Here is a 14,293-nt window from a genome sequence, read left to right on the forward strand (position 1 = left end):
ATCTAAACAAGATGGATGTATACGAGGTCAGTCAGCTGATGTGGGAATACAGAATCAGTGTGTTTTGGACTGGGTTCCACTTCCACTACAATTGAAAATTAGGTTTGTGGTCTGGGGATGCTTCCATGTACAGCACTGTGATGGCGGTAGCCAGGAGAGCTTTTGCTCAGCTTTGGCCAATGCACCAGCTGCAGCAATTCCTGAAAAAGTAAATCTGGCTGCGGTTACATATGCCATTAGTTACAGCAAGGCTGAACTATTGTAATGTACTTTACATGGCGTCTTAAAAGAGTGTACAGAAACTTCATCTGGCACAAAATTTTGCAGACCAAAGCCAGCTTTAGGGAGCATGTTACTCCACTCCTGTATCATCTCAACTGGCTGCCAGTTCATGTGAGTACTATTTAAGCTGCTAGGACACAATTTAGGGCCAGGATGCCTTAAGAAACATCTGCCTTATATGATCCTGCCCTTTCCCTGTGGGTATTCAGAGAGACCCTTTTGTATAATCAGCTGAGAAATAGTTAGCAAGGATATGGGAAAAGGGCTTTCTCTGTGGCAGCACCCAGAATGTGGAACTCCCTGCCCAGTGAGATCCACTTTGCCTCATCTCTTATAATGTTCTGCTGCCAAGTTAAAACACTTCTGTTTAGGCAAGAACTTGGCTTGCCAGCTGCTTAATGTTTTTAATATCCTGGTTACCCTGACCTTGTTTATTCTGCTGTCCTTCATCTTTTAATGTATTATGATTTTAACATTTAATGTATTATGATTTTTGTATTATCATAATTTTGATTAATGTATTATGATAACATATTTTGTGTTATTGTATTCTTTTTTCTATATGCTATAAGTGGCCTTGAACACTTGAGAATGGGAAGGTGGTATATAAATCTCGTACATAATATACAATTTTAAAATCTACTATAGTTTTGAGATAGTACAAGATAATACAGAGCACTACAGAGAAGATTATAAAACAACTCTCTTGGATAAACAGCTTGACACTAACCAGTGTTTTAATAACTTCCTAAGTATTTTAGGAATTTCTTAACCCAGATGTTAATTTTACCCATAGCAACTTTTGTTGTCTACCCATCAATTTTAGTAAATGTTTGAAAATATTGGCCAAGATAGAAGACAAGACGATTTGGAAACAACCCTCCTGAATATTCCTTTTGATTGGGATTTCCATGCTATATAAAAATTAAACATTATGACTAATTCTTTCAGTAGATATTCCCAAGACAAACATTATTTAAAAAGGACTGTTTTAGGAACACCAAAACTGATATATCATGATGATATTATAGTCGGGGGTTTTTTCCAAATGCAACAGCTCACTTTGGCAAGTAATCTAATGCAGCATACACCTTCTGAGACAGAAGCAAGCTTCTGAAAAAGGAAATAAAATACCCAGTTTCCATTTGTGCCTGTATTTTGTGCAGTCTTGCTTTCCTTATTTCACCTTTCATTTGTTCTAAGTAGTACCAATAATAGTTTGTCAATAGCTTTGTCAGCTGTAAATGTTCTAATGGTCATTTGTATCCTTTCATTTGCTTGTGTCTTTTTGAGATGAAGACAAAACCAAGTAGAGCATTGAAACAGACAGCTTCATCAGTTGGCACTTCAACTGAGAGCTAAAGTACATGTTCAGAAATATCCTTTGGTATAAGCTTTCTGGAACTAAGGTGTAGTTAGTAAGAAACATGGGAAAGGGCCTCCTCCGTGGCAGCACCCAGATCATAGAAGTAGTGAGTTTCTATACCACTTCATTCTGCAGATTGGGAAATCACATTTGAGAGCTTGCACATATTAAAACAAACAAAAATAAATGCCTTCTCTGTCAGAAATTAACATGTCAGAGAAAATGCTAGGCCAAAACCCTTCTTCCTAATACGTAGATTTTCTCTCTATATTTGTTGTTGTTGTTGTTCAGTAGTTAAGTTGAGTCCAACTCTTCGTGACCCCATGTATCATAGCACGCCAGGCCTTCCTGTCCTCCGCTCTCTCCCGGAGTGTGCTTAAGTCCATATTCATTGCATCAGTGATGCTATCTAGCCATCTCATCCTCTGCCATCCCCTTCTCCTTTTGCCTTCAGTCTTTCCCAGCATCAGGGTCTTTTCCAGGGAGTTTTCTCTTCGCATTAGGTGGCCAAAATATTGGAGCTTCAGCTTCAGTATCTGTCCTTCCAATGAGCACTCAGGGTTGATTTCCTTTAGGATGGACTGATTTGACCTCCTTGCAGTCCAGGGGACTCGTAAGAGTCTTCTCCAGCACCACAGTTCGAAAGCATCAATTCTTTGGCGCTCAGCCTTCCTTATAGTCCAGCTCTCACAGCCATACGTTACTACTGGGAAAACCGTAGCTTTGATTAGACGGACCTTTGTTGGCAAGGTGATGTCTCTGCTTCTTACTATGCTGTCTAGGTTGGCCATAGCTGTCCTCCCAAGGGGCAAGCGTCTTTTAATTTCATGGTGATCTTGGAGCCCAAGAAAATAAAACCTGTCACTGCTTCCATTTCTTCCCCTTCCATATGCCAGGAAGGGATGGGGCCAGATGCCATGATCTTTGTTTTTTTAATGTTGAGTTTCAAACCAGCTTTTGCACTCTCCTCTTTCACCCTCAACAAGAGGCTCTTGAGATCCTCTTTGCTTTCTGCCATTAGGGTGGTATCGTCTGCATATCGGAGGTTGTTGATAATTCTCCCGGCAATCTTAATTCCGACCTGTGATTCATCCAACCCGGCGTTTCTCATGATGTACTCTGCATATAAATTAAATAAGCAGGGCGACAATATACAGCCTTGTCATACTCCTTTCCCAATTTTGAACCAATCGGTTGTTCCATGTCCAGTTCTTACTGTTGCTTCTTGTCCCTCGTACAGGTTTCTCAGGAGACAGGTAAGGTGGTCTGGTACTCCCATCACTTTAAGAATTTGCCACAGTTTGTTGTGATCCACACAATCAAAGGCTTTAGCGTAGTCAATGAAGCAGAAATAGACGTTTTTCTGGAATTCTCTTGCTTTCTCCATGATCCTGCGAATGTTGGCGATTTGACCTCTAGTTCCTCTGCCTCTTCGAAACCCAGCTTCTACTTCTGGTAGTTCTCGGTTCACATGCTGCTGAAGCCTAGCTTGTAGGATTTTGAGCATAACCTTGCTGGCATGTGAAATGAGTGCAATTGTACAGTAGTTTGAACACTCTTTGGCATTGCCCTTATTGGAATTGGGATGTCAACTGACCTTTTCCAGTCTTGTGGCCACTGTTGAGTGTTCCAAATGTGTTGGCATATTGAGTGCAGCACTTTAACAGCATCATCTTTTAGGATTTTAAATAGCTCAGCTGCAATACTGTCATCTCCGCTAGCTTTGTTGTTAGTCATGCTTCCTAAGGCCCACTTGACTTCACTCTCTAGGATGTCCGGCTCAAGTTCAGTGACCGCACTATCATGACTATCAGGGACATTCAGATCTTTCCTGTATAGTTCTTCTGTGTATTCTTTCCACCTCTTCTTAATCTCATCTGCTTCTGTTAGGTCCCTGCCTTCTTCGTCATTGATCATGCCCGTCTTTGCAAAAACGTTCCCTTGATATCTCTGATTTTCTTGAAAAGATATCTAGTATTTCCCATTCTATTCTTTTCTTCGATTTCTTTGCATTGTTCATTTAAGAAGGCCTTCTTGTCTCTCCTTGCTATTCTCTGGAACTCTGCATTCAGTTGGATATATCTTTCCCTTTCTCCCTTGCTTTTCGCTTCCCTTCTTTCCTCAGCTACTTGTAAAGCCTCATCAGACAGCCACTTTGCTTTCTTGCATTTCTTCTTCTTTGGGATGGACTGAGTTGCTGTCTCCTGAACAATGTTACGGACCTCCGTCCATAGTTCCTCAGGCACTCTGTCTATCAGGTCTAATCCCTTAAATCTATTCCTCACCTCCACTGTATATTCATAAGGGATATGATTTAGGTCATACCTGAATGGTTTAGTGGTTTTCCCTACGTTCTTCAATTTAAGCCGAAATTTTGCAACTAGAAGCTCATGATCTGGGCCACAGTCAGCTCCAGGTCTTGTTTTTACTGATTGTATGGAGCTTCTCCATCTTTGGCTGCAAGTACATAATCAATCTGATTTTGATATTGACCATTTGGTGATGTCCATGTGTAGAGTCGCCTCTTGTGCTGTTGGAAAAGAGTGTTTGCTATGATCAGCGTGTTCTCTTGGCAAAACTCTATTAGCCTTTGTCCTGCTTCGTTTTGTACACCAAGGCCATGCCTGCCTGTTATCCTGGTGATTTCTTGACTTCCTACTTTAGCATTCCAATCCCCTATGATGAAGAGGACATCTTTTTTTGGTGTTAGTGAATTGCCCACCTCTAGTTTTAAATAGCACAGTCCAAAAGATGTGTGGAACTGGAAGTGTTTGTTTAGAACAGTGGTAGGTAACCTGGCACCGTCCAGATATTTTGGACTACAACTCCCATAATGCACGACTATTGGCCATGCTGGCTGGGGCTGATGGGAGTTGTAGTCCAAAATATCTGGAGGGCATCAAGTTGCCTATCCCGGTTTAGAAGCTACTTTTTGATTACAGCCCAACTACATCTAGAGAAACATAACATAGAGCTCTGCTCTAATTAATAAGCAGCTCCTATGCCAACATTCCTCCTTCCCTAAATACGCAGCGTATGTGGTGGTTTGGTTTACATGCATGGTTTGGCATTAGATGCATGGACCTGGCTGGATCCTCCTCTTGATTGCCTGCTTTCTTCCCTGGTTTTAGGGAACTGGAGAGTAAACAGAATCAGTGAGTAGAGATAATATGCAGAAAGACTACAAAAAACTAAAGCTTGAACTTAACACAAGGCAGTGTGGAGAGGGGCCGTAACTCAGTGGTGGAGCACCTGCTTTGTACACAGAAGGTCCCAAGTTCAATCCCCAAAATCTCCAGGTACAGCGAGGATGGAATCTTGCCTGAAATCTTGGAGAACTGCTGCCAGTCGGTGTCAACAATAGTGGGCTAGATGGACCAACGGTCTGACTCAGTGTAAGGCAGCTTTCTGTGTTCCTAGTAGTACAATCCAGTGAAGAGACAAACACAGGAGAATGATGCCATCAAAACAAGAAGCATCGGGAAGAACAAGAATTAGAAATCGAAACAGAGATTAAAGGGAGAAAAAAAGGGCAATGAAAAGAGCATTCTAGCACCCAACGTAAGAAGAACAGGAACAGGCAAATTAAATAGATATTGCAAACAGGAAAGTGACAGGTCTGGGCAAAGCAGTGGTATAAGATGAGGGAGTAAACAGAATTGCTCTAACTATTGTTTTTACACAGTTTTCTGCAAAGCTGCACGTTCTTATTTAAACAAACGTTACACCAATATTCATGACATTTCATAGTAGTTTGCAAAGTAAAACAACAAAAACAACATCCAATAAAACAAAAATCACATCAACCCCAGTAAAACAGTAGTAAATCAGGACAGGAAAGCAGGAGCAGACTACATTTAAACTCAAATGCCCTCTCAAAAAGGATGGTCTGAACAAGACAGCAGGGATGAGGCTGACCTCCCTTGGAACAAAGTTCAAGACCACCAGGGCTGCCATAGAGAGGACTCACTTTGGTAACAAAGGTTCCATAGATGGAATCCAGTACTTGGATGTGGGCCCAGAAGTGAAATGGCTGCCAGTGCAGTTGCTTTCAACTTTGATGAAGTATGGAGAAAATGGTCCACACTTGTCACTAGAGGTGCCACCACAGCAGCTCCATATAGTGTACACCACAGTACTCCAAAGTGAAAATTACCAAAGCATGAATTACAGTTTCAAGGTCTCCCAGAGGTGGGCATCGCTAGTCTATCAGTCAAAGCTCATAAGAGGCACTCTGGGCCATAGCTGCCACCTGTGAATCCATGATCAAACCTGGGTCCAACAGTACCACCCACACTACAATTATGGTTCTTATACTGTGGGCCCAAGCAGAACCTGCACATCCCCAGCCAACCAGTTCACTGAGTCCTCCACTATCATCAACTCTGTCTTTTCTGGATAGCTTTCAGTTTATTTCATCCACTCCACCACTGATTGAAAACATAAATTCAGAGACTTTCCTGTCTCATCTGAATTTGATAAAAAAGAGTAACAGAGCTGGGTATCATCATCATGGCACGAAACTCCATCCCCTGTGACAACATCTACCAGCAGTTTCATGTAGATCTTAAAGAGTACAGGGAATAAACTGAATGCAGAAGAACCCCAAAGGACAACTCCAATGGGAAGGAACAGTCCCCATCACCACTTTCTGAAAACTATCCTCCAGGCATAAAGGAAACCACTGCAACTCAGTGCCCCCAACCCAGAAAGGCAGTTCAGATGGATACCATGGTCAAAAGTATTGAAAGCCATTGACAAGGCCAGAGAATCAACAGGGTAGTGTAGCAACTTGGCTACCAACTTGGCTAGCTTTTTAAATTATTAATTTTTAGTGTACATTTTCAACAAAATAAAGAAAAAAATTGTAGCTACATAGATCTGAAAATATCAGTTGAATGCATGCACATGAAATGAATATATATAAATGAAAATACAGCTAAGAATTATTCACAAACTTCAATAAAAGCAGACTAAACATCTATATAAATATCCAATCTCAACTGGTGTTTATATTCAAATGTTGAAAGCAGTGTTAGGTCCTCAATCCATTCCATTATAGGAGGTAAGTGTTTATCCTTCCATTGTTGTATCAGTCTTTTAGCTGTCAAAAGGACATGGAGAATCCGTTTGCACTGACCATGCATTAACTTTCAGGATGCAGTAAATATTAAAGAGTGTTCCAATACAAGATTTATTTCTAAAATAATCTCTCAAAAACAGGCAACTATTGGGCATTGCCAAAACATATAGTTAAAAAAAGCATTAGCTGTGTGACACCTCCAGCAATTAGCATACAGACAAACCCTTATTAAAGAGATGTTGTGGCATCCAATAGACATGGAATGAGAGTTTTTGCTGAATAAGGTGTACCCTGAGATCCACAGATAGCTTTAAAAGGGGAATAGACAAATTCAGTGAGCATAAGACTACCAATGACTCCTAGTCATGATGGCTATAGATTATCTCCTGTATCAGAGACAGTATGCCTCTAAACACCAAATGCCACAGAAAACATCTAGGGGAGTGCTGTTGAGCTCATGTCCTGCTCGTGTGCTTCCCATAGGCATCTAGTTTGCCACTGTGGGCACAGATGTGGTATTAGATAGGCCTTTGGTCTAATCCAACAAGGCTGCTCTTATGTTTTTATGCAGAGTCACACTCTTCCAGTAAAGATAATCAGTCAAGATCACTACAGCAGTTTCAATTCCAAAGGTGGGTCAGAAACTAGACTGAAATCTGCGCATGCCCAGGCCCAACCACAGAGCACTCTAGAATTTTTGGAACACATGGCACTCCTGCTCCTTCTCCAATATTTTTGGTGCAGTAATCTAAGTCAAGGAATGGAGCAAGTGACTAGCCTATTTAATTCTTTTCAGTCTTGGTGGAAGTCAAATTATGAAGAAGGAAGACCGCTATAGAAAGGAATATGGGTAGGTTGTGTGACTGCACAGAAAGCTGATCAAACATAGGAAGCTGCCATACAGAGTCAGACCCTTGGTCCAACTAGCCCAGCACTGTTGACACTGACTGGCAGTGGCTCTCTGGGATTTCAGGCAAGGGTGTTTCTAACTCTACCTGGAGATGCCAGGAATTGAACCTAGGATCTTCTACATGCAAAGAATGTGCTCTATAACACTGAGACACATACCCCACCTCGAAGAATAGTAGTTATTAATTAATGAATTAATGAATTAAATGTATATCCTATTTTCCTACTAAAAATAGTGCTCAAGGCGGGGAACAATAAAAATACAAATAAAATAAAAAATCATAATCAAAACATACAAACCCACCAACTAAAACCCCATCAATAAGAAATAAGCCATCATATTAAAACCTACTTCAGCAAACAAGTCAGCTTAAAAGTGAAAGCTTGCCTAGATAAAAATGTATTTGCCTGCTCGCAGGAGGTCAACAGAGATGGAGCTAGCCTAGCTTCTCTTGGCAGGGAGTTCAAGAGCCTAGGAGCAGCCACCAAGAGGGTCCTCTCTTGCATTCCTGCCAAGTACAACACAGTGAAGGGGCTCTCCCCAGATTCTTAAAATTCAGGCAGGCTTATATGGAAGAATGCAATTTTTCAAAAGGTTGGTCCCAAGTCATGAAGGCTTTATAGGTCATATTCAGCACTTTGAATTGTGCCTGAAAACAGACTGGCAGATAGTGAAGCTGTTGTATCAAGGAAGTCACATGTTCCAAATAAATGGTCCAGGTCAATAGTCTGGCTGCAGTATTCTGGGCCAGCTGAAGTTTCCAAACACTTTTCAATGTCAACCCCACATACAGAGTGTTATACTAGTCTAAATGAGATGTACCCAAAGTGTGTACCACTATGTCCAGGTCTGACATCTCCAGGATCAGGGGCAGTTGGGGCATTAGCCTTAGCTGTGCAAATGCAGCACACTCCTGGCTAGGCCTGAAACCCGGCACCCAGGTTCAGGGCTGAATCCAGGAGTACACCCAAACTGTGAACCTGAGTCTTCAAGGGCAGAGTAGCCCCATCCAACACAACGTGAATCCCTATTCCCTGATCTGCCTTTCAATTGACCAGGAGCATCTCTGTCTTGTCTAGGTCAAGCTTCAATTTGTTTGTTCTCATGTAGTCTACTGCCAACATCAGACAATGGTTTAGAACAACTTCCCTGGATTTAAATGGAAAGGAGAGAAAGAGTTGGGTGTCATCAGCATAGTGGTGGCAAAACTTTGGACGACTTCTACCATTAGTTTCGTATATATGATAAATAGAATGGGAGACAACATAGAACGGAGGAATGCTACAGGCCAATGGCGACAGTGCTGAAGAGGTGACTTCAAGTCTCATCCCAACCAGATGGTCCAGAAGTAAACTATGATCAATGCTATCAAAAGCTGCTGAGTGGTCCAGCAGAACCAACAGGGACACACTTACCCTGTCTTTCTCCTGCTGTAGATTGTCCACCAATGCGAGCAAACCAGTCTCTCTCCCATACGTAGAGCTGAAGCTAGATTGAAATGCTACTAGATAATGCACCTATTATACTATTTATTTTGTTTATGAGTATGAGTATGATTAAGCTGTTAGGACCACCCCATGGGAGCAGGCAGCTGTTTTGGTCTACTTAAATGTGAAGTAGAGAATTGTGTTTGCCCAGCAACAATGAGAGAGAAGAATACTGTTCCGCAAAGTGTTTCACAACTATACAATTAATAAAACACATGACCCTAAAACTATTAATATAATCATAGCATAATCAAAGCATGGAAAAGCAATAGCTGATATTAAGAAAAAAGGGGGTGGACAAAGCAGCAGAGAAATAAAACTAGACATTATCACTGTAAAAATTCTGCAAGTCAACAGTTGTGGGACAGTGTACATAAATAGAGGGCCAAGGGAGAAACCCTGAAAAATACTAACAGAAAATACACAAAGAGGAAGAACCATTGTTCATCACAACTGTATTCTGTTCTCTCTTCAAAATATAGGACTTCTCCTACTGTACCCTCATAACAATCCTGTGCGATAGATTAGGCTGAAAATTGTGACTGGCCCAAGATCATACAGTGAACTTCAAATGTGATTCCAGGTCTTCCTGATCTGACAGAACCACGAGGAAGCCATCACAGAACTGCACAGTTCTACAGTAAGTGTGCACCCACTCTCTTATGGTATGAATGCACCACTACTGGAAGCTACAGTCAGGGCCAGAAATATTGGAACAAGGATAACTGTTTTAGCAGTTGGCCTCTTTATACCACCACATTGAAGTTGAAAGGAAACACACCCAGATGGGAGAGAAGTCAGGACTTTCAGCTATAATTCAAGGGGGTTGACAAAAGTGGGGCACTAACCATTCAGGAAGGACAGCCAGTGGCGTACACACACACCCATTGTTGGTGGCTCATAAGTAATGGAACAAACAAACATCATTTCAAACTTAAGGATCGCCTTTAATACCTGGATGAAAATCCTTCACAGCCAATGACTGCCTGAAGTCTGGAACCCATGGACATGACCCAATGCGGAGTTTCCTCCCTCGAGATGCTTTGCCGGGCCTTTACTGCAGCTACCTTCAGCTGCTGCTTGTTCGTGGGTCCTTCTGCCTTCAGTCTTGTCTTCAGTAAGTGAAAAGCATGCTCTATTGGGTTGAGGTCAAGTGACTGACTTGGCCATTGAAGAACATCTCCCTTCTTTGCCTGGAGAAACTCTTGGGTAGCTTTTGCTCTACATTTTGGTTATCCATCTGCGATACGAAGCGGCGTCCTATCAGTTTGGCAGCATTTGGCAGAATCTGAGCAGAAAGTATAGCCCTATACACTTCAGAATTCGTCCTGCTGTTTTTATCAGCAGTGAGGTCATCAATAAACACCAGTGACCTGGCTCCATTGGCAGCCATACATGCCCATGCCATAACACTGTCTCCACCATGTTTGACAGATGATGTGGTAAGCTTTGGATTATGAGCTGTTCCTTTCCTTCTCCATACTTTTCTCTTCCCATCATTCTGGTACAAGTTAATCTTGGTTTCATCAGTCCAAAGAATCTTCTTCCAGAACTGGGCAGACTTTTTTAGGTGTTTGCTGACAAAGGCTAATCTGGCCTTTCTGTTCTTGGGTGTTACCAGTGGGTTGCACCTTGTTGTGAAGCCTCTGTATTTACATTCATAAAGCTGTCTCGACTGTAGATGTTGACAACGACATGCCTACCTCCGCAAGAGCGTTCTTGACCTGGCTAGATGTTGTGAAAGGGTTCCTCTTCACCAAGAGCAGAATTCTGCAGTCATCCACTTCAGTTGTCTTCCGTGGTCTTCTAGGCCTTTTGCTGTTGCTGAGCTTGCCAGTTAATTCCTTCTTTCTCAGGATGTTCCAAACTGTTATATTGGCTACTCCCACTGTTTTTGCTATCTCTCTGATGGGTTTATGTTGTTTCCTCAGCCTAATGATGGCCTCCTTCACTCACATGGACACCTCTTTGGACCTCATGTTGGGACTTCCAGTGAACAGCTACCACATGCAAATGTAACACTCAGAACCACCTCCAGGCCTTTTATCTGCTTGATTGGTCATGGGGCACCCAAGAAACAGGCCAACCCTGGCCGTGGAGCTGCTTGTCAGCCATTCGTTCCATTACTTATGAGCCACCAACGATGCGTGTGTGTGTATGCCACTGGCTGTCCTTCCTGAATGGTTAGTGCCCCACTTTTGTCAAACCCCTTGAATTACAGCTGAAAGTCCTGACTTCGCTCCCATCTGGGTGTGTTTCCTTTCAACTTCAATGTGGTGGTGTACAGAGGCCACCCGCCAAAACAGTTATACTTGTTCCAATATTTCTGGCCCTGACTGTATGTTACGGCACAGTGTTCCCCAGTTAGGAAAACGTTATGCTGCAATAGCTTCCTGGGTAGTGAGCAGCAGGTAGGAAACTAGTCTGTCGTACACATGTTTTCAAAGTTCAATCAAACTCATAAAAATAGAAAGCAGCATATTCTGGAAGAATATTTTATTTATTTATTATTACTAATACTTGCATATTGTTTGATATAACAATATCTCTAAGCAGTTTACATGCCAAAGTATTAAAAATCACTATTAAAACACTGAATAATTACAGCTACAACAAGCAAAGGTAAAAAGAAACAATAAAGAACAGTTAAAGACAGCAACAGAACACAATCAAATGGGGGGGCAGCATCATGATAATCAATTACAGACCAAGAAAAGCTTGTGTAAACAGGTACATTTTCAGGAAGCATTTAAAACTCAGCATATTTTCTGCCTCCTGAACCACACTGGGGAGGGTCTTTCCGAGGATGGGGGCCACTACTGAGAAGGCCTACTTTTGAGATGTCACAAGGCAACATTGCATTCATCAAGAAATGACCAGCAAGGCCTCCTCTGAGGATCTTAAAGGTAAGCTGGGTGTATATAGGAGAAGGCAGTTCACTAGGTACCCTACGTGGTATCAGTGTGTTTTATACTAGCAAAACACAAGTGAAGAAGGACAGGGTGCTTACCTGTAACTGTGGTTCTTCGAGTGGTCATCTGTGAACTCACACATAGGTTATGCACCTGTGCAGAATAGTCATTTAGAAGATTCTAGAGTTTTAGGCAGGAATCTGCGTATGTTCCAGGTATGGCTCCCGCCTGCCTCTCAGTTCCAAGTCTGCCACAATGGAGAAATAAAGAAGGTGAGGCATCGAAGCAGGGAGGGGGGTGGGTTGCATGAGTTCATAGATGACCACTCAAAGAACCATAGCTACAGGTAAGCAACCTGTCCTCCTTCATGGTCTCTGGGTGGCTGAAAAGCATTTGGGTGGCTGAAAAGCAAGAGACTTACCAGAGGAAGGAGATGTCATGCCAGAATTAAAGAACAGACCGCTCTTCCAAAGCCCGCATTGGTGCGAGCTCAGATATCCAGGTGGTAATGTTTGATGAAAGTAAAGGACTGAGCTCAGGTTGCTGAACTACACAGTTGCGGAAGCAAAATATCTCAGAGGAAAACAGCAGAGAATGCTGTGGCTCTAGCTGAATGACCCCATACTTGTAGGGGGGGTGCATAGATAGGCAAGAATATAGCTGAAACCACCCACTTGGCAAAGCGCTGTGATGACACCGGGTGACCCTTTTTGGGTCCCCAGTGGCAGATGAAAAAAAAAGGTAGATTTCCTAAAGGATTATGTTCTATGGATATAGAATGAAAATGCTCTTCTGACATCTAGGGAATGAAGCTTGACCTCCACTGGAGAGGTGGATTGAAGAAGGAAAGTTGGTAGTAGACTGAGGAAGGAAAGTGGGGAGAAATAGCTAAAACAACAATTACAGTCAAAGAGTACAAGCTTTTATTTAACACACACATGCACATATTACAACCCACTCCCCCTCCAGCTCGTACACCAACCCCCTAGCTCATAGACTATTATGGTACTTCTAATAGTCCTAACACAGAGATAGAGCAAGAAGGAGATAGGGCAGGGAGATTAATGTTTGCCAAATAATGAAAGGGAAGCCCTACGGAAATGGCAAAGCAAGGGTTTGGAAAGCTATATGCCTGAGAGAAGCTCAAGTATTGGTGAAATATGGTGGCCGTATGGGGCAAAAATAATAGATTGAGAGGAATGAAAGAGGGAAAGGAAATGGTAGTCAAAGCAGTTGTAACCACCTTGCTTCAGTAAGAGGAACACAAAGGACCTCACATCCTGGTTGGCCATGGATACTTAGAAAGAGCCGATCAAAGTATATATTCAAAGTCAACTGGACTTTTGGCCTTCTCGTATTTGCACCAAGAATGGGGAGATCAGACCAAACCAAGGCTTAGCCATTGTTAGAGGACTCTGGAGCCACCACAATTTAATTGCAAAAATAGAATTTACAATGGCGAGCCTTAAAATGGGGCTATTCCTTAGTCCTGACTATACTGACGAAAATAATAAAAACGAAAGAAAGAAAGAAAGAAAGAAAGAAAGAAAGGAAGGAAGGAAGGAAGGAAGGAAGGAAGGAAGGAAGGAAGGAAAGGAAATTTGGAGAAAGGGTGCCAGGGAGGAGAACTAGCTAAATGTTATCTAAATACTACATCGCATGGCTAAATAGTTGTGCTTGACTCAAGGCTTGTTGTAGCAGCTTCCACAATGCCTTAAATTCCCTGCTTGACTACCACCATCAGAATCAGCAACTCATACAGAGGATGCAAGCCTGCATGAGACACCAAAATGGGAAGCGGGGATCTCACAGGCTGACCACATTGTCTATGGAACTAGGCTTTGAACTCAGTGAGTACTTTACCAAGGGGTAAAGCTTTCTCTCTGGGTGTATAAGGAAGATGGATCTCTCTGGGAAAACAAAGCAACAAGGTTGGTCCTCAAGAGAAGAAAAAGGAGAACTCTGGCCCTGGAAAGATGGGCTAGGCACCAGAGTACAGTAGATAATGGGGATAGTGCTAGGAAAGGATCATCAGGAACGGTCTTTGAAGCCAACAGATCCCAGGCCAATCTTGGAGCTGTGTGACAGCAAGCCTGTCCACACTAAGTCTCAAAAAGAAAAGGCAAGATGAAGTGCCTACATTCAAATATAGTTATAGACTTCAGGACAAAGTAAAATGAACTCAATGGCCAAGTTTGGACTTAAGATGGAACAGGAAAAAGCGATCAACAGTTTGCTTCTGGGGAATGAAAG

At 42.3% G+C, this 14,293-nt stretch overlaps 1 protein-coding gene across 9 annotated transcripts in view; it reads right to left on the reverse strand.

The window, feature by feature from the left end:
- POLA1 (DNA polymerase alpha 1, catalytic subunit) overlaps positions 1-14,293 on the reverse strand; it is a 312,738-nt gene that overhangs the window by 141,737 nt on the left and 156,708 nt on the right. The window contains exon 35 of one of the 9 annotated variants that reach the window (XR_014789154.1): positions 12,139-12,287. The exons of the other annotated variants lie outside the window; for them this stretch is intronic. The gene's annotated coding sequence lies outside the window, so the exon portion shown is untranslated. The remainder of the gene's footprint in view (positions 1-12,138; positions 12,288-14,293) is intronic. 9 annotated transcript variants of the gene reach the window in all.

The sequence above is a fragment of the Heloderma suspectum genome, chromosome 3 (genome assembly GCF_057233095.1).
Source record: "Heloderma suspectum isolate Gila_16-S chromosome 3, 16-S_ref, whole genome shotgun sequence".
NCBI classification, from domain to species: domain Eukaryota; kingdom Metazoa; phylum Chordata; class Lepidosauria; order Squamata; family Helodermatidae; genus Heloderma; species Heloderma suspectum.